At 37.6% G+C, this 24,907-nt stretch overlaps 1 protein-coding gene across 5 annotated transcripts in view; it reads left to right on the top strand.

The window, feature by feature from the left end:
* Positions 1-7,648: 7,648 nt before the first annotated feature.
* The window catches only part of LOC125239433, a 44,801-nt gene continuing 27,542 nt past the window's right edge, over positions 7,649-24,907 (top strand). For 2 of the 5 annotated variants that reach the window (XM_048147005.1, XM_048147008.1), the window contains exon 1: positions 7,649-7,916. The gene's annotated coding sequence lies outside the window, so the exon portion shown is untranslated. Of the gene's footprint in view, positions 7,924-24,907 lie in introns of all 5 variants that reach the window. The other 3 variants (XM_048147010.1, XM_048147009.1, XM_048147006.1) reach the window with 3 other exon arrangements.

Genomic DNA, 24,907 nt, shown 5'->3' with positions numbered 1-24,907 from the left:
AAGGTTGATCTGTGTAAGCTTACCCCAAACTAAGCAAACCTTGTACTATGGGTGTTAGGCGACGATATACTCACTTATATATCCATGACTCAGGAACAAAGATCTGTGTTTGTCACACAAATAAATGCCCTTACTGGGATTCAAACCCACGACCGCGGCTTAGCAGGCAGGGTCACTACCAACTACACCAGACTGGTTATCAATAAGTATAACAACATCACAGAATAATTTAAAAATCCTGTAAGAAATCTAACTTATTGGTATAAAGTAGAGATGAGCCGAATATTCGGTAAATATTCGGTATTCGGCATATTCGGCAATTTTTTCTATGTTCGTATTCGGCCGAATAATTCGGTTGCATTGCCGAATATTTACCGAATAAACAAAGTATTAACTAATGAAGATCTTACGTATACCCTTGGATAATAAGCTCCTATTTTATTTAGTAGCTTTCTAAGGAACTACTAAAAAGAGATAATAGGCTAGTTTCCTACTAGTCAAATCAGCTTCTTTTTAAGAACTGTCAAAACGATTTGCTAATATGGAATTACTATGAAATACTGAGGAGTGACGTCACGGTCAATTCATTTACTTTATATCTTTCTCTTTGATGTTAAATATAAATTATGTTTAAACATAACTACTGTTCATATTTTTCTTCTAAGTATGTAGTGGTTTATTCGTCCACTGCTTAAAATATTTTAATTTAAGTATAGGAAACTAGCCTATTACCTATGCGTCAAAATACAATTGTTTTGTAAAAAAGTTGAAAAAAACCGTAGTTTAAGAGTTGAGAAGAGTTCAGAGTTGTTTTAACTAAGTTTTTCTTATCCACTAAATCATAAGAACATATGTAAGTAGTTCTAGTAACATATGTAACCATTATCAATCAATCAATCATTTAATAGTTTTAATCTTAACATCCGCTTTCTAAATATGGCGTAACCGAATATTCGGCCGAATGTTCGGTTCGGTAAGAGCTGAACCCAATGTTCGGCCGAATATTCGTATTCGGCAAAGTCCATATTCGGCCCATCTCTAGTATAAAGCGATTTTTTTTTACAGATGACAGGGAGCCCTATGAAGACTGGGGGAGCAGGTCATCACTCAGCCAACAAGAAGAGGTAAATACATTAATTAGTAATAGCACAGTATAATAAAGAGTACTATCATACAGTATGGCCACTCCCGCTCCCCGCTGAAAGTGCCGCCCACCTCCTCTCGGTTACCTCACAGTTACCGCCTGTCAAAAACGCGAACAGTCGGCCTGTCATATTTCACTCATACAAGCATAGTACGCATTCAACTACACGAGCTTAGACTGTTAGCTAGGAACGCGCCTCTTTCATATATTTGATCGCCAGTGTCCGAGATGCCCGGTCCACACAGAGCGAGGCACACCGCAAGGCAATGTGCTCACGCGGCAAACATCCAATGTAGACGTGCCTCCGCTGAGGCAGGTTGCTCGGCCGAGATCATGCACATACAAAACAAGCAATGGTGTAGGTAGGAACCACAAACAATATGGTTCAATTAAATAGCAGTAAAATAGGTATAAACTTAATAATGAAACTACAAACAATAAAATATAATTGTTTGTAGTTTCATTAAAAACTTAAAAGATAAAAAAACCTCCTTCGAGTCACAGTGAACAGAAGCAGTGCTCTGATCTAGACCTTTTTGGAGGGGGGAGGAGGGGGCAAAAACAAAAAATTAGAATGGTCCTTGTATTTGACGAAGTTCAAATTTGGTGGTCCCTGATTGATTCGGAAATGGAAAATTAGTAAGTATTTATATTCCAGACTCCTGCTTAGTGCTTACCTTACCCAAATATTTAAAAAAATAGTCCATTAAGTCCATACTTAAATGGGAAAGTGTGTGTGTCTGTTTGTTTGTCCGTCTTTCTGTTTGTCCGTTTTTGACGTCAAAACGGAGCGACGAATTGACGTGATTTTTCAAGTTGAGATAGTTGAAGGGATGGAGAGTGACATAGGCTACTCTTTGGCTCTTTCTAACCCCCCACTTTCCTAAAAGGGGGGGGGGGGACGTTTGTACGGAGTATCCCGCAACTTTCGAATCGCAAGCAAAGCCGCGGGTGCTAGAGGCCGACAACAGACAGTCTGAAAATTCATAATCTTAGTAAATAACCTGGGGGCCGATTTTTGAGTCTCACGCGTTCGAATTCAGAAAATTGTCACTGAAAATAATAGGCAATTCACCGGCCATTTTCAACCGGTATTTTAGTGACAGTGAGACTCAAAAATCGGATCCCTGAACACAAAATTAAAATTTTGAAAAACCCCCGACCGCGACATAGTGGACCGATTTTCATGAAACATGACTAAGAACACTCCCGACTAACTCAGCTTTCAAACAAAAAAAACTAAATTGAATTCGGTTCATCCGTTCGGGAGCTACGATGCCACAGACAGACAAACAGACAGACAGACACGTCAATCTTATAACACCCCGTCGTTTTTGCGTCGGGGGTTAAAAACAAGAGTGTGTGTGGACAATCGCGAAATTGTATGAAACTCCGTGCAGTCGATCTGATTTTTGTAAGATTATGATTTTTTAACCCCCGACGGGTCTTATAAGTTTGACGTGTCTGTCTGTGTGTATGTCTATCTGTCTGTCTGTCTATCCGTCTGTCGGTCTGTGTGTGCGTCTGCCTGTGGCATCTTACTCTCGAACGGATGAACCGATTTGATTTAGTATTTTGACGACCGGTCTGGCTCAGTCGGTCGGTAGCACAGAACACCCCACTAGAAGCCAAATGCAAGCGATATTGTTCGAGACGCAAATCACCAATCCTTGCGGGGTGAGGCGGGCGCGCACGGTGCTGCCATTGGTCGTTTCAAATAATGGCGCGCCTTTATGATTAGCAGTACGGATGGGAATGGGACATGTCTATTATAGACAATGGTACCGGTACCAGTACTGTGGTGAATTTGTTTTGCAACAAATTATAATATTATAATTAAATTATAATAAGGCCTAGTTACCCTTCGGGTTGGAAGGTCAGATGGCAGTCGCTTTCATAAAACTAGTGCCTACGCCAAATCTTGGTAGTAGTTTCCAAAGCGGACCCCAGGTTCCCATGAGCCGTGGCGAATGCCGATGCCGGGATAACGCAAGGAGGATGATAATTGTGATAGCATCTCAATAAAAATCATTCTAGTAACTAATAACTAAACTGTGCATTTTTACTTACGTTTACTAAGTTAAATAACCAACTAAATATTCTAAACTAATCAATGAACTAAATACCACTACAGACTCTAGATAATTATTCACTATTACAAATCTGCTTTCTTTTATATTTCATAAAATGGTAGCACATGGTACGAACGGCAGTACGAAGTTCCCGCAACAGACATAAACTAACATGGCCCCATGCCTAGTCGTTTACGTGAAAGGGATAGCATATCACATTGTTAACTCGGTAAAGAGGGATGGACGCGCCTCGGCGCCGCTCAGCACAACCATATTGACCAGTATAAATGAACTCCGCGGACAATAAACAATATTCAACAAAATAATTAATTTGACTTAACTGTGGAATGTTGTTCCATCTTTTTTACATGTAGAAGTGTTAGAAGACTTGCCACACCACTTTATGCTGTAAGAGACCATTGTTTGCAACCAAAATTGATTATTTAAGATTTTTTCCCGAGCGGACACGGACACTGTTAGCGGGTCGTATACTTGGGCGCTACTGATCGGTGTCGCACGCGTTCAAACTTTTATAAACCTGATTTGTCGTATGCTTGGTGACCGCGAGTCGCCCTGTAAGGGCCATCTTGTTGTATTGATCTGTGGTCGGTAGTGACCCTGCCTGCTGAGCCGCGGTCCTGGGTTCGAATCCCGGTAAGGGCATTTATTTGTGTGATGAGCACAGATATTTGTTCCTGAGTCATGGATGTTTTCTATGTATATAAGTATGTATTTATCTATTTAAGTATGTATATCGTCGCTTAGCACCCATAGTACAAGCTTTGCTTAGTTTGGGGCTAAGTTGATCTGTGTAAGGTGTCCCCCAATATTTATTTATTTAATTATTTTTTTGTCTGAAAGCTGAGTTAGTCGGGAGTGTTCTTAGTCATGTTTCACGAAAATCGGTCCACTATGTCGCGGTCGGGGGTTTTTTTCAAAATTTTAATTTTTTAGATCATGAATTTTAAGACTGTCTGTTGCCTGCCTTAGCCTTAAAGCCCGTATAAATTATAGACCACATCAAATAAAAATCTATAAATGTCCAGGAAGTCAGATTATCTTTTTTTTTTTCGCTCGGAATGTTTCGGAGTGTCTCGGCTATTTTCGGCCGGTTCGTTTCCTTTGCCCATTTTCTAATGCTAGGGTTGTCCATGTTTAATTAACTGTGGTAATAGCTGTAAGAGCGTGCGACTTTTGATCCGGAGGTCGCTGGTTCGAACCTAGCTCGTACCACTGAGTTTTTCTGAACTTATGTGCCAAATGTCATTTGATATTTGCCAGTCGCTTCTCGGTGAAAGAAAACATCGTGTGGAAACCGGAGTAATTCCAATAAGGCCTAGTTACCCTTCGGGTTGGAAGGTCAGATGGCAGTCGCTTTCGTAAAACTAGTTCTTACGCCAAATCTTGGGATTAGTTTTCAATGCGGACCCCAGGCTCCCATGAGCCGGGGCAGATGCCGGGATAACGCAAAGAGGATGATGATGATGAATGTAGGTATGTACCTAGGTACATATTTGGGTACATTCATTGATGCTTTTTTATCAAGACGATTTTAAAAGTCGTGTCGCACGAAATAGCCCTTTCGTATCATTATTGACAATAATTTCGACCACGGCTTATGTTTTTTTTAACGTTTATTTAAAAAAAATGAAGTATTTTAAACTTTGTATGAAACTGTTTATCCAAAAGTTAAACGCAGGTTCATATTTAATTTTATGCTTAATAATATATCTAAATGTATAACACAATATTTTCCACAAACTGAATAACTGGAGGGGAAAATGAGGACTACTTTTGTATGGAAACCCTCCTGGCCCCTTTCCCCTTAAGCGGGAATAGTTGGCACCACATTCAAGTAGTGCAAGCACCTCATAATTCAGCGAATCTGTGGAAATGTAAAAGCGCACGCATAGTTGGGCAGAAACAAAAATGGCGCCACCAATGCCACCATTACGTATTTATTTACCAATGCTCAATAATGCACAGTCCTGCGAGCGAAGCGGTACTACGAAATGTGACAACGTCGCTCGATTTCACAGGATTTGATGATCTTTAACATCGATCTAAAGTATCTAAACCACCCGGATATCTGCACTATGGATCCCGGGGATCTGAACTATTCGGGTTGTTTAGATATGATATAGAATGACCCTTAAACAATATGCTGAACGTATTATAAAGTAACAAAAGTTTATAAGCAGTGTTCTATTTTTAAAAATAATGGGCAATTCTTCATTATTATTTTTTTTAATTTGGGACTTTTACTTAAATTTACTGTAATTCATTTTAATTATCTTTACATAAATTGTTATTTTCAACATCACAACCCAACCCTTTTGTCAACGTCGTATTTAAAATTAAGTTGTTATTTTTTTTCACGTGAGATTGAATCGTATTCAAGACTCGTAGTAACGCTGTAGGCGCCATCTGACAGTTGTAATTCAGTGTTGCAAGGTGGTCAGTGAGATTCCGAACTTGTATTTTTTTTTGTCAGTTGCTGTTTATGTAGTCTAAAAACAAATACCATAATTATGTTGTGTGTGAGTAAATATAACGTACCTAGGTACAATTCGCAAATATACCTACCTACTCCCATTTCAAATATTATGGGTAATGTATACACCAAGAAAAGGTAGGACACTTTGATGATGATGACACTATTAAGTTCTACTCTTTTTTGCCAGGCTGTAATGTATTAAGTGGTTGGAAATTTGAATAATAACGAACTCAATTAAATTTCAATTTAATTAATCAACTTCAATGTTTACTGTCGCAAATTTTCGTTAATTACTTTTGCCACTCACAAGTTCAAATAAATTACATAATTAATCAAGTAAAAACATGTTAAAAAATTGGTTGTCTGTAAAGTCGGTTTACGGACGGTAGTTTAACGTGATAACGTCAAACACATAGATTTAGAATTATTAAACTAGATTCTGGAATCACATTTTTTGTCATACTAAATTGAACCTTATCACTGAGTCAGAAAGGTGATCGTATCAGACTAGCGAAAACGGTCCACATGAGAGGGCTTTGTTTGGGCTGGTGTCCCTCTCGCACGTGTGGCCAGCGTTAATGAGGTTACCATAGTAGTAGTATTTTTATCTGTATATTACCTTACTTTATAACTTCTTATATTATTTTAGTGTTATATTCAAACTAGGGTTTCGATATATTTCAAATAATTGGAAAATAATTATAATGTAATTATTTTGATGTCAATAAATCAAAGATTTGTATAATTAAAAAATATGTTCAAATGGGTATTAGTAGATTTGGTAGTAACTTTGAAAATTGACTGGTATCCCCAATGTATGACAGTGATGACGTCACTGAATAATGTTGACATTGTCAGTAAGTGCGAGAGGGACACCAGCCCAAACAATGACCTCTCATGTGGACACACGTTTTGACCTAACTACTCATTCTGGTTTAACTGTAATTCTGTGGTCAAACATTACAGTAGTATAGACAGGGGCGGTCAGAGTATAGCAAAAGGGGCCCGATTCTGGGACTTTTTTCACGTTTTTTTGTTCTTATTTGAAAGAATGCATTAAAATAAGCATCTTTTATAAATTAAAGTTTTTTTAAAAGCCTACTAATTTAGGAGTTAGAGTGGTGCAAAGTTGCAAAATTTTCCCGTAGCATTACTAAGGCGCCAGAGACAGAAAGCGATATCGACGGAGCCCCGCTTACGCTTACGCGGGGCTCCTATTCTGTGCAGTTTGGCCTTCGGCCGTTTGAAGATATCTAACGAACCTAACCTATACCTATATAAAAGTCGTCATTTTGTATCCTAGACCGTTTGCGAGACACGCGTTAATTTTATTAAAGTGCTAGTGCCATTTACTAATCTTAGAACCCTAATATCTCAGTAAATATTAATGGAAAAGAAAAAGTTTATATAACAAAACATCCTTATTTAAACGTGTTCTATATGATTTATCACTATTAACATAGGTTATATTGGTAAAAAAAATCATCGTAAATTTTTTAAGTCTCTGGCGCCTTAGTAAATACTATGGGAAAATTCGCAACTTCGTACTGCTCTAACTCCTAAATAAGTAGGTTTTTCAAGCAACTTCATTCTATAAAAGATGCTTATTTTAATGCAATCTTTCATGTTTTTAAATTACAAACACTCAAAAATAATAAATGAAAATTTTTAACAAAAATTTTCTAAGTCCTAAAATCGGGCCCCTTTTGCTTATACCCCAACCGTCCATACACAAACCACTTGCTCTTGCTTGGTGGCCTTGAGGAACGGAACAATGACGTCATCTTTTTCGTGCATGCGGCCCGTAGTAACGAGTTATTAGACGTTATCACGTCAAAAAAAACATTTATTAATATTTAGTTGAAATTCGTATAATTTGAATCATTACGCTGGCAACCCCTCCAAACCGGAATGCGCCATACAGCGCCGCGCCGCCCCTGTCGCGCAGTCGTGCTACGTCACCAAAACAAATAAAACAGTTACGAAAAAAAAACAATAATCAAAATACCAAGGAAAACGCACTCGCCATGTGATAATTAAAAAGTTAGTGATTTATAGTTCCGCCAATGGCGGCAGTGACGTTTTTCGCGTTCGAATTTTGTGCAACCGTGTGTTTTAGTGTGTGACCTAGATTTAAATGCAATGTGACGTCATTTGGCAATTTTTACAAGCTTTTTAAGTTTCGGATCTTCATAGTGTAATCGTAAGTGGTAAAGTTATAGTGATACAAATCTATGAGTATTGGTGTACGTACTACCGTAGTAATTTTACTACATTTTATCGAGTTACTGTACGTAGTTTGTCTGATTTAGTTAAAACTCTTAATAAATCAAACTAACAGTGATTTAGAAAAACTAAAAGTAATGGCCTACATGACAAATTTCACTAAATTTTAAGTAGACATTTTGAAATGTCAATCGCGTTCTGACACACTTTTTTGACAGACAATAGTGTTGACATTTTGACCTGTGTTATTAGTGGCTAAGTCTGGCATCTGTTTAGTTTAAAAAGCACTTGACTTTGTGGAGGACTACCGAAATAAAACAAAAGAGCATAGGTATCTAAAAATAGAAATTCGAATGTGCCTTACCTACTGATAATGTTTTGAAAGTTATGAGCAGACGGCAAAAATCAAACGTCAACAGAGTTGAACGTTAAATTTTATCGACTATCGATTAAACTGAAATTATCAATATATTGTTGAGTTGTGAAGACAAGGATACTTCTTTATCCATTTGTTGTCTGTTTTTCGTTTTGGATTAACCATTTTTTTCAAACGTGAATTAGTTGCAAAAGGACTAGTGACTGAAATGGTAATCAAATGTCATACAATTTACTTTTAATTTAATCAAAGAGGTAAAAGTCAAATATTTGAATAGCTAATCAAAAGGTCAATGTTAAAGTCAGAAATGTAACTGAATCGACCGATAGCTGAAAATGTCCAACTCTACAACCTGTTTTTATTTAATTCCGTTAACTTTAAGGGAAGGTTCTTTAGATCAAATACAATTAATTTCTCTAAGAAACAAGCGTCTTAACTTTTACGGTTATCGAGTTATTAAAAAATTTAGATAATTACTGAACACGTGGGTGACAGCCTTTACCAATTCCTAATGGTATTTGTTTTGACATGTGCCGTCAATCACTTGACACTATCTAGAATGTAATTCTTAAGAGTCTCTCACACTAACAAATGCATTTATTATGTATGAAAACGATGAAAAAATTTTTTTTTTGCGAATTTAACTAAAAGTGATATACATGATGGTTCCTGATAATGAACATAACGACGTGTCGAATTTAACGGAAAACAAAAAAACCACGGTGTATAAGAAACTAAGACTAAACTTAAAAGCTAGCTAATGTCTAAAATAGGCCCTTGAGGCATTGTACCAAGGATACTGGTGGCATTTCCTCGCTGTATCGCAATGCTGATACGAGGTGTATTGACGTTTGATTTTTGCCAAGAGCAATTCCGCTCTCTGGTTATGAATCAAACATGGAAATCTTGCAGTATGAAAGACCTGTAATATGACCACCTCTTTAAATTAAATCTCTCTACACCGTGTTTTTTTGTTTTCCGTTTAATTCGACATGTCATTAGGTTCATTATCTGGAACCACCCTGTATATCACACACACACACATACAATCACGCCTGTATCCCATAAAGGGGTAGGCAGAGCACATGAACTACTCAAGTTTCAGTGCCACTCTTGGCAAAAAGGGGTTGAAAGAAAACGAAAATTGTGACATTGCAGTGACAGGTTGCCAGCCTCTCGCCTACGCCACAATTTAACCCGTATCCCACAGTCGACTTCTACGACACCCACGGGAAGAAAGGGGGTGGTGAAATTCTTAACCCGTCACCACACGGGCAATATCCCTGTATATCACTTTTAGTTAAATTCGCATAAAAATGTTTTTTATCATTTTCATACATAATAAATGAATTTATTAGTGTGAGAGACCCTTAAGAATAACATTCAAGTTAGTGTCAAGTGATTGACGGCACATGTCAAAACAAATAACATTAGACATAGACATAGACATAGACATTTTATTAATAATATTATAAATATTACACGTTCATCAATAAAATTATTTAACAGCAATTAAATTAAGATTATTACAATTTCAGTCTAGTTATAATTTCGAATTTTTAATTGAAAGATGCATTAGGAATTGGTAAAGGCTGTGACACACGTGTTCAGAAATTATCTTTATTTTGTTAATAACTCGATAACCATAAGAGTTAAGACGCTAGTTTCTTAGAGAAATTAATTGTATTTGATGGAATTCAATAAAAACAGGGTGTATTATGCCCTCTTTTTCTGAATTAAAGTATATCTCTTAACTCAGTGTGCCGCTTGGCGAAGGACTCTAGCTCATTCCATTAGGGTCTGTTGTGGGTTTTGTTTGCAAAGATTTAAGATTAAATATATTCCTTAATCACGACTTGGCAGCATTGCAGCCAGCCGTTGCAAATATTATTCTTGGCATGTATGGGAATTAGGAATATTTGTAATGTAAATTTAAATCTGTATGAAACTTTGCCTGAGTGGAATGATGATATGTAAAAATTATGTTTGTTCCGGGGGATGGGGACTTATAGCTAGTTGTTGTTGAACGTCCTAAGGCACCCCATAAGTGCACAGGGCCTCCACAAGATCTTTCCACGCCTTTCTATCTTGAGCCACCGCCTTGGCCTCGTTCCAGCTCAGTCCATAATCCCTCAGCTCGTTTTCTATGCTCAGCCTCCAGGTGTGTACTTATAGGTAGTGCTTAAACTTTATTGCAACTTTGCCTGTGCATCCCTATCTTACAAACAGTGCGAAAAGGTCTAACGTATTGTTTATCACAAGACCGTGCTTGCCTGCCAGGTTATAATTATATCTATCAGCAACAACCAAATATTATCTAAATCTGTATTAAGCAATATAAAGAAGTAACAATAAAGCCTACTCTGCCTATAAGCCTGAGGGTAAATAAATAAATAAATTAGAATGAATAGATTTTTTTAAAAAACTTCTGTTAAAATATTTTTCCCCTCACTAGCTCGGAAACACGTGTTTTGTCCTTTAATACCAGCGGGTAAAAACGCATTTTATCCACTAGTGGGTAAAGTAATTTGACCTTGAATAAAGTCAAATTAACTGTTTTAAAATTGATAAAAGTAGGTGAATCTAGTAATAAAGATGATTTACCACCTGTGGAACTACTGGAAGCAGTGATAAACGCATTTTTTGCGTTGTAGTTTCCTCGCCATAGTGAGGGGAAAAGTTTTGTGTTACACTCGGGTGCAAATGTATTTTACTTCTCGTGTGTTAAAAAACTCGCAAGTTCAGGATTCTATTCTCGAACCACTCGCTTCGCTCGTGGTTCAACTATAGAATCCTTTCGCTTGCTCGTTTTTCAATTCCACACTCGGCGTTAAAATACAACTTTGCCCCCTTGTATAACAAATAACTAATGTTTTTTGTACAACATTTTCTAGGTAAAGAAACCATGTGTGCCGGTACCAGACATAGATGTTACTTGGATATTCTTGTCTTTCATGATATTTCAGTCACCATCATCATCATGTATATCTAATTGATTATTTTACACGGCAGCTAGTCCTTGGCTTAATGTTTCTTAAAAAAAACATTATTCAATCATGCAGTCAAATGAAAATAGTACATAATAATACAAGTGCGGTGAAAGGAAGTTCGAAAGAAGTGGCGATAAATTAAAACACGACCGAAGCGAATGTTTTAAATGGACACGAGTTACGAATTTCCTATTCGCACGTGTATCGTACGACGTTTTTCAGTACAGATGGCCCTCCGAAGTTTCGACCTAGCATATAATGAACCACTTCTCGCACTAGTGCGTAAAAAACACTATCTGTAGTTCTGTACTGAAAAAAATGTTATTGAATAGTTAGGTTATTAGCATATAATTGTATACCTTACTTATGAAAGTTATGAAATCATAAATATATACCCAGACACCATATACGTATTTGCCACCATTGTCATAAACATCTATCTACCCATTACAATAGAATCAGATTACATATCTACTGCCCACACGTTTAGAAACTTATAAACACGGAACAAGAATCAGAATCGCAAGTTTTGCTCGCCCAAACCCCTTACAAGTTACAATGGATGCGTCACTGGTTTAACATCAAAGTTTATTGCCGGCAGACAGACAAATTGATCGATTTGGTGTCTGTGAACACCCTAACCCCATAAAATTAAAAGTATGTAATTAAAATTGAGCCTGTGTGGTGACGGGTTAAGAATTTCACCACCCCCTTTCTTCCCGTGGGTGTCGTAGAAGGCGACTGTACCTTGTAAAATGTTTGATTGTTACGCAAGAGTTATAGCAAAGACCTATATAACTTCTTAACCTTTCGTATGTCTAAGCACTGATCAGTGCGTGGGAATTTTAATCTATTATTTTAAATGTCAAGGTCACTTTTTCAATAATAAAAATTGACAGGCGACATCAGAAGGGTTAAAGACCGATAAAGTCTAAGAAAAAAACGTACCCCAAAACCATACAGAAAAAGGTACGGTGAGCTAGATGGCGATACACCTTTGGGGTACGCTCGGCTAGATGGCGCTAATATTAATATTTGACACTTTAAAACATATCAAGCTAAGAATATGGGCCAAATTGTCAAAACTGAGGTTCAAAAGTTTTAAGCCTGTGTCAAGAGATGGCAGTCTATGCACTGTGGTTACACATTTTACTTTGACACTGACAGTCATTCTCTAATATAATACTCGAACCTCTTTGGTTATAGTTATCCGTTTGGTGTTATTCTTATTATGTCGTTCGCCTCGACTAGTCTGTGGCCATGAATAAGCCCATTGAATGTCATTATTATTATATTTAAAATCGAAGCCATGTTTTTAGGGTTCCGTAGTCAACTAGGAACGCTTATAGCTTCGCCATGTCTGTCCGTCCGCGGATAATCTCAGTGACCGTTAGCACTAGAAAGCTGATATTTGGTACTAATATGTATATAAATCACGCCGACAAAGTGGAAAAAATGTTTTGTTAGGGTACCCCCCCCCCCTACATGTAAAGTGGGGACTGTTTTTTTTATTCCAACCCCAACGTGTGATATATTGTTGAATAGGTATTTAAAAATGAATAAGGGTTTACTAAAATCGTTTTTTTTGATAATATTAATATCATCAGAAATAATAATAGAACTAAAAAAAAAGTAAAATCTCATACTGGCTTTATAATCTTGTGCACCGAACTAACTATCTCTGTTTTGACCAATGGTTGACTGGTAGAGAATGCCTTAAGGCGTTAAGTCCGCCATTTGTACTTTTTATTGATAATTTGTGCAATAAAGTTTAAATAAATAAATAAAGGAATAAAAAGTGTCCCCCCCCCCCTATCCGTCTAACTTTTGAACTAAAACCTACGGAACCCTACACTGAGCGTGGCCCGACACGCTCTTGGCCGGTTTTTTTACGAACAGATGTCGCTATAATCGCTATCTTTCATAATTTCTGACGGTTCCATACTGACCGTTTTGGATTGATCACTGTATATCCGATCTTACGTCCCATATAACCATAATCGGTCGCCGTTCCTACGCAAATCCTCCTATTTTGTGTACACACAGGTCTTCGGGTCTCAATGCTTAGTCGCAGTACGGTCGACGTTTAGTCGCGGCGACCCAAATGGGGACGATTGGTAACAGGCACAAATGGTCACAGAAGTGACAGAAGTGTGCACTACGCGTGCACACATTGTTACCGTTTGGCGACTACTTTCCCAAAATCATTCGTTCATTTCATTCTTTTCAAATGGCGACTGTCAGAGACGTCAAAGTAAAAAAGAAATAAAATCATTTGACATTAAAATGTAATGGCGTAAGAATTTGTTAAAGATAAATATTGTTTGCATTTGTAATATAATGTGGGCTAATTACCATGGCCAATTAAATTGCTCGAGTGATTTCATAAAATAAGTCTAAATTTATCAACGCGCCATCAATTTACCTCAGTTTAACCAGTAATAATATTATTGACTACTCGGTGTTTGCGTGTTATGTATATTGATTGGTGAAGTTTTAGTGCTCTGGTGCATATACTATACTGAAATAATAAAAATAATGCCTAGAAAACCAATAAAGTTGTTAAAATATGGATTAAGACGGTAATATTCCATGTAAAAAACAGTCGCCAAACGGTCACCAAACGGTCAACAAACGGTCGCAAAATGGTCGCAGCGTACACGCGTGACCGAAAGCAGAATGGCTTCTTGTATTCATTTTTTTCAGGTATCCTCAAACTTTATAAACAATTAATGCCGTCGTACTCAGTTGCCCTCACTAAAGAAGATTAAAAAAAAATTGTAACGTGCGTACCGAGCTGCTGGGTTGTAAAAGATCGGGGATCATATTATTATGGTCTTCTATAGAGCAACTAGTATTGTGCGGCATTTCACAATTGACACTTGTTGAAGTAGTCTTCATTAATATTACTATCAACATTCATTTCAGCGATCTGTACTTCTTTTGTCAAGATTTTTGTATAGATAAGTGTCTACAAATTTGTAATGTTAAAGAGACATAAATAAAACGTAGTAGAGTAAATAATGTGTTTTTTTTGTAACCCAAACAAAATACTTGTAGATACGAGTGCGGAAAAGAGGAAAATCGATACGAGTAGCAATAAATTAATACACGAACGAAGGGAGTGTTTTAAATCGACACGAGTTGTGAATGTCCTTTTCGCACGTGTATCGTACGACGATTTTCAGTACCTAAATCTAAGCTAAGAGTTTCGACCAGACAAGAAATGAATCATTGCTTGATTTGCTCGCACTACTGCGTTAAAAAAAGCAGCATCTGTACTGAAAAAAACTATCATTGCGCAACAGAAATTCTATTAATATCACAGTAAATACTCTATTTCATTTGATTCCTACTTTTATTGTGTAAAGCAACACTACACTTCATTTTTATCAATAAGAATTAAAAATTATATATTTAATACATTAAGTAACTATAAAGTGCTTATCTATTTGTATTATCATTCTGCACTTTTCTTAACTTTCCCACATTTCTATAAAATGTCGAAGAGTGCTTAAATGGTCGTCGTCGTTTATTATTATTTAATTCGCTCATATTTAAATGATTCAAAGCAACCAGTCCACAACTTCACAAGACAGTTTGAGAAACCTTCGTATTTCAGATTGTCATTTGCGGATACAGTGGTTTAGGAGCAGTTCGGTAATCAGACCTACACATGTGTGTACAAATTCTGTCAATGTCACTGTCAGAAACCGTTCTGACAGTGACAATGACAGCCACAAATTCGTCCACATGTTGTTACCGTTATGTGTGCAAACGTCGACTAATAAAGTGTCGTTAAAAGTCATTCTGACAGTGACATTGACAGCCACAAATTCGTACACATTTTGTTACCGTAACGAGTGCACACGACGACTACATTTTGTTATTGTATCAATACGGTCGCATTGTTTGCACGCCGTTACCACGCGTTATGTCACATTTGACAGTTAGTTACTGATTTGAAGATTTTGCGACTGAAATGGTTGTATGGGGTGCCAACATGCCATTGCCAATCGATAACAGTCCTATCTCTCACTCTTCCGTAGTGCGACAGAGTTTCGCTCGCTAAGTAAATTGTCACGTTGCCTACGCACTCAGTTCAATTCAATTAGATAGTAATATATCAAAGAAATTGGAGAAACAAATGGCATCATCAATCAGCATTGAGTAATCTAAGCTCTTTCATCTACTCTCGTGAAATAGTGACTCGTATTACTGTAAGATAAAGGTCTAATTCGCTCTGAGTAGAGATGTGCTGAACATGTTTGCGGAAATAAGGACAAGCGGCGGTCAATAATTTGCGGACACTATTTCATCAGTATATTAAAACGACGGGGTGTTATAAGTTTGACGTGTCTGTCTGCCTGTATGTAAGAAGGTACGCGTTTTATGCAGACAATTGGCCGTTGACCCTTCAAACTTCAAATTCGTATTTTTTTTTCTAAAAAACATAATCATGCACCTGCGATAGATGTTATTTACTTCAATTTCTGATTGAGAAACGGGCTTCACAATTAACTCACACTAAGTAAGTGTCAAAATTGTGACATATCGAACACACAAAGCCCTTTTCTTAACATAAATTGATTTAACATGGCAGGTGCATGGTGTATTTCAGAAAAAAGTTACGAATTAAAAAAAAACTAACTATGCTATTCTGTTTCCTATAATGGAGCTAACTATATGCCTAAGTTAACGGAATTCAATAAAAATACGGTGTAGTTTTTAATTAGTATAATACTTTCTAGGTCTCATAGTCAAATAGCGCAAGTTTGCATTGCAAAGCCAATGACGATTAGTTCTCGCAAGTCAACAAAATAATAGCAAGCCACCTGCACATCGCGGCTAGTTATACCACACACATACAATACACCTGCAAGCAGATGTAGAACCGGATATTTCGCTAATCGGGATTAACTAGTTATTATAGAGATACATTTTAAAGCCTCCGCCACCATTAGGTACACATTTTTAACCCCCGACGCAAAAACGACGGGGTGTTATAAGTTTGACGTGTTTGTCTGTCTGTGTGTGTGTCTGTCTGTGGCATCGTAGCTCCCGAACGGGTGAACCGATTTCGATTTAGTTTTTTTTGTTTGAAAGCTGAGTTAGTCGGGAGTGTTCTTAGCCATGTTTCATGAAAATCGGTCCACTACGTCGCGGTCGGGGGTTTTTTCAAAATTTTAATTTTGTGGTTATACTTCGACAGTAACTCTCTATAATACTCGAACCTCTTTGATACTATTGATACTAGTTATACTCAATGATAAGCAGTTGCTTACAATCTATATTTAGAACAAAGACTAGTCATAGCACGCAAGGTCTAGACGCTACAGCCTACCTAACTTTCAGGGTTAGTTTACCTAGCATTGTTAGCATGAGTAACTGAAACTGTTTAAACCATAGAGTAATAAGTAAGGGGAGAGTTGTCTCCTTACCAGTAAATGCGGGTTATTTGTATAGACATAGTTAAGTGACATCTAGCGACAATCACGCGTCAAATAGCGTGAATTATCAGTACCAGTACCACTACTCGATATTAGGTGGCAACTTCGTCTCGTCTGCAAAAAAAATAATATTAGAACAGTTCACAAGGAGAACGAATTGAAAACGCAATACTGATTAATAAAAAAAAAAATCTGTTTATTTCTAAGAAACGTACATGCATTTATGAACTTAACTGCTAATCTTAAATTGAAAAGATTATTTGAGTTAAGGAGTCTAGGTACATATGAATTGTTATTTATTTTATTTATACATAATTAAGTTTTTTACTACTATTAGTGCGGGGCGGAAACGGCTAATTAGTATGAGAGTACAGTCCCTGCTGGCAGAAAGCATGAAACTTGGCATGTAAAAAGCTAGAACTTATAATTTTCAAACTATGCTCATTTTCCCCTAACGATATTTCTCTTTGGTGACCTGGGGGCCGATTTTTGAATCTCACTGTCACTAAAATACCGGTTGAAAACGGTGAATTGCCTATTATTTTCAGTGACAATTTTCTGAATTCGAACGCCGTGAGACTCAAAAATCGGCCCCCTGAACGATAAGTAAGACTAGCGACTTTGCTCTTTTACCTGTGGCGATGTTGCTTCACAAAATTGTTCCTTGGGTCAAACTGATCCGATTTAGCTCAATAGTCATGAAATCGCACGTCACAACCCCCCACAAAGACAAGGGGAGAGGGCCGGTTTCCTCGGTGAAAACTATGCATTACTTCTTTTTGCTCTTAGTGACTAGGGCAAATCGTATATCATTTTCGTGTAATATAAGGACGAGTTAATCATTTCTGAAAAATTCGTTGCACCTTTTCATACAAAACATCATCAGGAACCACCCTGTATATCGCTTGTTGTTAAATTCGAAAAAAATCGAGAATCGTTTTTTTTTCGTTTCCATACATAAATGGATTAATTAGTGTGAGAGGACCTTAATCACAACATTAAAGTCATTGTCAATTGTTTGACGGCACATGTCAAAACAAATAACATTAGGAAGTGGTAAGGGATGCCACACACATTATCAGTAATTAAATTATTTTTTTAAATAATTCGATAACCGTAAGCGTTAAGAGGCTAGTTTCTTAGAGAAATTGATTGTATTTGAACTAAAGAATCTTCCCTTAAAGTTAACGGAATTCAATAAAAACCGGCCAAGAGCGTGTCGGGCCACGCTCAGTGTAGGGTTCCGTAGTTTTACGTATTTTTCTCAAAAACTACTGAACCTATCAAGTTCAAAACAATTTTCCTAGAAAGTTTTTATAAAGTTCTACTTTTGTGATTTTCATATTTTTTAAACATATGGTTCAAAAGTTAGAGGGGGGGACACACTTTTTTTCCTTTAGGAGCGATTATTTCCGAAAATGTTAATATTATCAAAAAACGATCTTAGTAAACCCTTATTCATTTTTAAATACCTATCCAACAATATATCACACGTTGGGGTTGGAATGAAAAAATATCAGCCCCCACTTTACATGTAGGGGGGGTACCCTAATAAAACATTTTTTCCATTTTTTATTTTTGCACTTTGTTGGCGTGATTGATATACATATTGGTACCAAATTTCAGCTTTCTAGTGCTTACGGTTACTGAGATTATCCGCGGACGGACGGACGGACGGACGGACAGACAGACATGGCGAAACTATAAGGGTTCCTAGTTGACTACGGAACCCTAAAAACAGGGTGTAGAATCTTGTTGTCACTGTACTTAACGCTTATTCATAAAGATGTGATAACCCTCCTTTTGCTTTGCCTTTGGTTAAAAATTCTTCCAAAGCCATTTTGCTACGGCAAGCAAGACAAGTTGTCCTACAGTCTACAGGAAGCGACACTATTAAAAGCAAAGCCGGAACGGAAGATCCTAATAAACGAGCGATCTCGCATTCGCCTCGATCCTCTAAAAATACACGGCGCGATGCGTTAAAAGACCAAAGACCTTTACAGGGGACAGCTCAATCACATTTTTTGCCATACGAAATTAAACCTTATTACTGAAACAGAAAGTCGATCGTATCAGAGTAGCGAAAACGGTCCACATGAGAGGGCATTGTTTGGGCTGGTGTCCCTCTCGCACGTGTTGCCAGTGTTAATGAGGTTCCCATATTAGTAGTATTTTTATCTGTATATTACCTGACTTTATAAATTCTTATTTTATTTTAATGTTATATTCAAACTAGGGTTTCGATATATTTCAAAAAATTTGAAAATAATTATAATGTGATTATTTTGATGCCAGTAAATCAAAGATTTGTATAATTAAAAAATACTTTCAATTGGGTGTTAGTAGATTTAGTAGTAACTTTGAAAATTGACTGGTATCCCCAATTTATGACAGTGATGACGTCACTGAATAATGTTGACATTGTCAGCAAGTGCGAGAGGGACACCAGCCCAAACAATTACCTCTCATGTGGACACACTTTTTGACCTAACTAAACAATCTAGTTTAATAATTCTAAATCTATGTAAAAGACATTGTCGAATTCCATCGGTTTTAGGACGGTGTTCGTATAGTTTACGAACTAGCCCACCACGTTGTGTTGCGTATTCGCCACGGATCCGCAACAACGATTATATTACTACTAGCTTCTTCCCGCGGCTTTGCCCGCGCACTAAAAGTAACTTTATTAAAATATTGAACTTTAGACCCCTATTTCATCCCCTTAGGATGCGAATCTAGAAATAGTTATTTGTTATACAAGGGGGCAAAGTTGTATTTTAACGCCGAGCGTGGAATTGAAAAACGAGCAAGTGAAAGGATTCTATAGTTGAACCACGAGCGAAGCGAGTGGTTCGAGGATAGAATCCTGAACTTGCGAGTTAGTAAAATACATTTTCTCAAACATGCAATGAAATATTGTCTTTACGTTCCTTAAAATGGGCTGGGAAGTATCGCTTTTTGGGCGCAACAACTCGAGAGGACTGTTAAAGGGATTTCATATTATTTTTCAGGCCTAGGCCTGCAAAGTAACTTTTTTTTATAAAATATTGTCCTTTAGAGCATTTTTTCTTTATTTCATTGTATGTTTGAGAAAAGCACTATACATGCCTCGGCGTGAAAACGGATTCCCGGCCTCGTATCACTATCCGGCCTATATCCGGTATATACTCACTTGGCCGGAAATCCTCATTTTCCCGGCCTCTGATGTAATGTACTATTGCACCCGAGTGTAACACAAAACTTTTCTCCTCACTATAGCGAGGAAACTACAACGCAAAAAATGCGTTTATGCTTTGCACTGCTTCCAGTATTTCCACAGGTGGCAAATCATCTTTATTACTAGATTCACCTACTTTTATCAATGTTAAAGCAGTTAATTTGACTTTATTCCTGGTCAAATTACTTTACCCACTAGTGGATAAAACGCGTTTTTACCCGCTGGTATTCAGCGCCGGCCCGTGCATTCGATCAGGGTAGAGCGAGTTTGAGTTTCGGCGCCCTTGGGAAGAAGTTTTACGATATAGATAAAAATACTGCGAGCGTAGCGAGCGAAAATTTTTTCATAGTAATGCCGTAGTTTGAAGATTAACGCAATACAGAATTTATGGATTTCATCATACAGAGTACGAAAGGGACAAGAGTTGAACTTTCTCAGTCGCAGACTTGAAATGAAAACGCGAGCGCGGAATTTTCCCTAAGTAACTAAAAGAGAACTGATATAAATTAGTAAGCGCGAGCGAAGCGAGCGCGATTTTTTTTCCTGTTGACGCAATTCTCAACCCGCTAGCGGGGAAGCAGCGAGCGTTCAAGCTTTGATCAACTGCAGAACTGCGGTCTTTGGCATATTTTGGGTTATTTTGACTTCACAGGGCGCCTATTTTCCCGACTTTTAGACCTTATATTTCGCCATCACTATTATTTTTATAATACTAAGAATTAGAAGACATTAACTGCGAACTCGATCGTTACCGTGCCACCCATTTCGGTATTTTGCCACTAAATGCCCTTCGGGATCTTAGTCCTTTGAAGTTCGCTCATCATCTCCTGTGACTCACAAAATTGCGCCTCTCTGAGACGTTTTGCGCCTTTGGCTTTCTGAGGAACTCCGCTTTGGACTATCGGATAGACTCATATTTTTTTTGCATTTGGATAACGAAGTAACTTTGTCGTTGGGCCGCACAACAATGTGGTTCGTCAAGGGCTAGAATCGTCCTCTTATGGCGCCCTAGCAACAGCGCCCTTATGAATTATGAATGTTGGTATATGTTGGCAATGTGGTACAACTTTCCACTTAATCTGAATTACAATTCTAGATTTTCAAAAGCTGGATTAATTCCCGACTCCTCTTGCCATTTTATGATATGTGCGCGCCCACGCCATGTATAATTTTTTTGTATGGATTTTTCCATATTCTCGATTTTGGCGCCCCTTTACCATGTGGCGCCTAGAGCGGCCGCTCCACTCGCTCTACCCTTAATCCGGCCCTGCTGGTATTAATGGACAAAACACGTCTTTCCGAGCTAGTGAGGGGAAAAAGACATTGTCGAATTCCATCGGTTTTAGGACGGTGTTCGTAAGGTACAGTCGACTACAAAGAGATGTATCCATTTTTTCACCTTATTACAATGCAATAAGGTGAAAAAGTATACATCTCTTAAATCTCTTTGTAGTCGACTGTATAATAGCGGGGCGAATCTCGACTGGGGGGCAAATGTAACTGGACCATTTTTTCCATGTTTTACAATGTTTGCATCACAGACCAACCCCTATAGACATCCATTACAAGACGACTCGCGGTCGCCAGCCTTCCTAGTATTTGCACTGATATAAGCGCGGGCGCTCGCCGTGCCCGATCAGTATCGACTAGGGTATGCAAAAACCGGTTAACTTAAAAAACCGGTTAATAACCGAGACTTTTCCTTCAAAACCGGTTAACCGGTTATTAACCGGTTTTGAGGATTTTTAGTAAATGGCCGTACTACGCAATAATTACGATTACCTTTAAGAATTCTGATGTTGATGATATCATAGCAGGTATTACTTGCACGATGAAGATCATTTTTATCCAGTTTTTGGAAATTTGGTAAATGCGGAAATTGCTAAAAAAGGCTTGTGTGGTTTGAATGTGAGTCAGTTTTGCGTTTTCTAGGCATGTCGCGAAGGTCTACAGCTCCCAGAGCCCCTAGTAATACAAGCAATTGATGTAAGAAAACCAAGATCTCCATTTTACCTTTCTTTTAAAAAATATAGTTTGAAATATACGGTAGACTCCGGTTACAACGACGCTCAAGGGACCGCTGATATTACGTCGTAATAACCGGATGTCGTACAAAACGAATTTCATTTCTTTTAATTAAAAGTAATATCTACATCTCTATTACTAAAACATTTCAATCAATAGGTTTATTTACAGGGTATTATTATCATAGTATTAATACCTTATTTTATTGTGACTTGTTTAGTTAGAAAAGTCCTTTTTAGTATGCGTGCTTGCTCATCATTTGTAAGTAAAGCTAGTTTATACGCAATCGAAAAATACAAATTGGGTTCTATTTAGCTTATAAGATTAGACCCGAGGCGAACAAATTGTTAAAATTTTAAAAGCAATACTCCAAAAAGTTACATGGCCACAATGTAATCTTGCTACTTGTTGTAGGCAAGACAGGGGGCCGTGCTCGGGTGGAAGTAGCATTGTTTCCTCAATTTACTAGTAAAACTAAAAACGTTGTCGCTCGTCGTTGCAACCGGACTTGACGGACGGATTCTGTGTAAAATGTGTCGTAAAAAGCGGCTGGTCGTTAAAATCGGAGTCGTAATAAACGGATGTACTTTCATGCTATCACATACGAAAACCAAATAAATACCTGTGCTTATGTCGTTGTAAGAGGTTGGACGTTAGCTCTATGCGGAGTCGTAATATACTAACCGGACTCTACTGTATTCTATTGTATAATAGTATTTTATACAATCGTGATATAATACAAAGCTTTTCTGTCGAGTACCATGTTTAGGCCACGAAGCTTGCTGAGTAGTACGGTACGAGAGTGAAAAGCTTAATTATATCACTATTGTATACAATACTTTTTCTACGAGTCATCATCTTCATCATCAATGGACGGAAATATCATCATTCATGCAAGTTAAAATTAATGTTAATAGAGTCGTTCACCGTTGTATCAACATCGAATTACCTAGCAACCAATTGTTTGTAATAACCGTCTCTGATTGGCCGATAACGCAACAGATAAAAAAAAATGTGATTCAAATGTAGGAAAATTTGCCAGGTATCGCAAGTTAGTATAGAAATTGTATGAAGTTCTATTTTGGAAATTATTACAGTTAACTAAAGTCAACTATAATGGCATTATTATAATTGAGTCGGAACTGCCATAGAGTATCCAACACTGAAAAGTTAGCACTTATAGTTTAGTTTGTGGTGTCCTAATTGACAAATTACAGTCGACAAGTAGAAAAAATGTATAATTGAGTAGACTCGGGACTAATTTTTAAAATAAAATCATTACAGATAATAATGTTGTCAATGAAAAGTAATGAATAAATCTTTATTATTACAAAACATTAAATAATTACGTATTTGAACCTTTTAATGCCTAATTTTCCAAATTTTGAGAAATAAATACAGTTTCGGTTATTAACCGGTTAGAGACTATAAAAACCGGTTTTTAACAGAGGCCAAAAAGTCTCGGTTAACCGGTTTTTCGGTTAACCGGTTAACCGGTTTGCACACCCTAGTATCGACCAAGTAACAGACCCGAAAGCAGCGCGTGTTTTTCGCACTAAAAAATTGGAAAAGGGTATTTTGATGCCTTAAAGATGTCCACCTGTAGTGTGAAATGGTGTGGAAAGGTAACAAGAAGCTCAAATTTAAAAACAGACGGCATTACATTCCACAAATAAGTCATATTTATAATTTATTCAGAGCCGGCATAGGTCAACTTACATTGGCCACTTACGCGTCAGTAGAGGGACAGTCATACTTCTGTCCCTTTTCATCTGGCGCGACTGCCCGCCGTCCTTGAAACGGCCAATCACAGCGCGCTTAACACATTCCCCGCCCGCTCCTCGCACCCCAAACACTGGTGACTCGTATCGCGAACAAAATATACAAGATTTCTACTCTATAGGAGGTTCTCTGTGGTTTGCATTATTAAATAGAGTGTCCACCGGTTACATTATGGTAGGCGTGTTCAGTGGATATATGTACCTCTAGAACTCAACATCATAGTGTAATAATGCTTAAGTACACCCTATCTTTCAGTTTCAGCAAATAAATAACTTATGACGTATGACTTAAAAAATCTCCGTTCTGTCGTGAAAGACGGACAAACAAACAGACACACACACATTCAGAATACAGAATACAGAATACAGAATTATTTATTTGTCCAACATAGGTGTACATAAGTTGTTACATTCCCATTTATAATATTAGTTTGGATTTACCTAATTACCTATGTAACTACTCGTATAACAATTTTCGATGGCCCGTTTCTCGAAAGGTATTACAAGTGTGTTTCCATGCCAACCCATACGATTTGACAGTTCGCGCACTTGTAATACAAGGCTTATTATAAGAGTTTTGAATGATTCACGATTATTTTCATTAGACTTATATTGACCGGGATATAGACCGTGATTACCTTTTTGATTTTTGTCGAGCTCCCGATATTTCGACGCAGTTACATGCATCATGATCACGGAAAACTGACGAAGGCGGGTGGATGTTAAAGTTGTGTAGACAGCGCGCGATCTACCCTCCTTCGCGCGCGTCGGCTGCGTTCACTTTCAGCGTTACCACTGGTCGCGTTCACACTCGATGGTCTGTCCAAACACACTACACTCACAGTGTCACTACGTTTGTTCAATTCTGACTTCACCGGAAGGAGGGTAGATCGCGCGCTGTCTATACAACTTTAACATCCACCCGCCTTCGTCAGTTTTCCGTGATCATGATGCATGCAACTGCGTCGAAATATCGGGAGCTCGACAAAAATCAAAAAGGTAATCACGGTCTATATCCCGGTCAATATAAGTCTAAGGCTTATTATACCAGTTACAAAAACCTGTAATACAAAGGTGTTAGGAAAATGCTCAAAAATATCTAATCATTGTATTATCAAGCTTTGTTTAG

Source organism: Leguminivora glycinivorella, chromosome 25 (genome assembly GCF_023078275.1).
Source record: "Leguminivora glycinivorella isolate SPB_JAAS2020 chromosome 25, LegGlyc_1.1, whole genome shotgun sequence".
Lineage (NCBI taxonomy): Eukaryota > Metazoa > Arthropoda > Insecta > Lepidoptera > Tortricidae > Leguminivora > Leguminivora glycinivorella.
The sequence above is the reverse complement of the archived record's forward strand: the minus strand, read 5'-3'. Positions and strand labels throughout refer to the sequence as shown.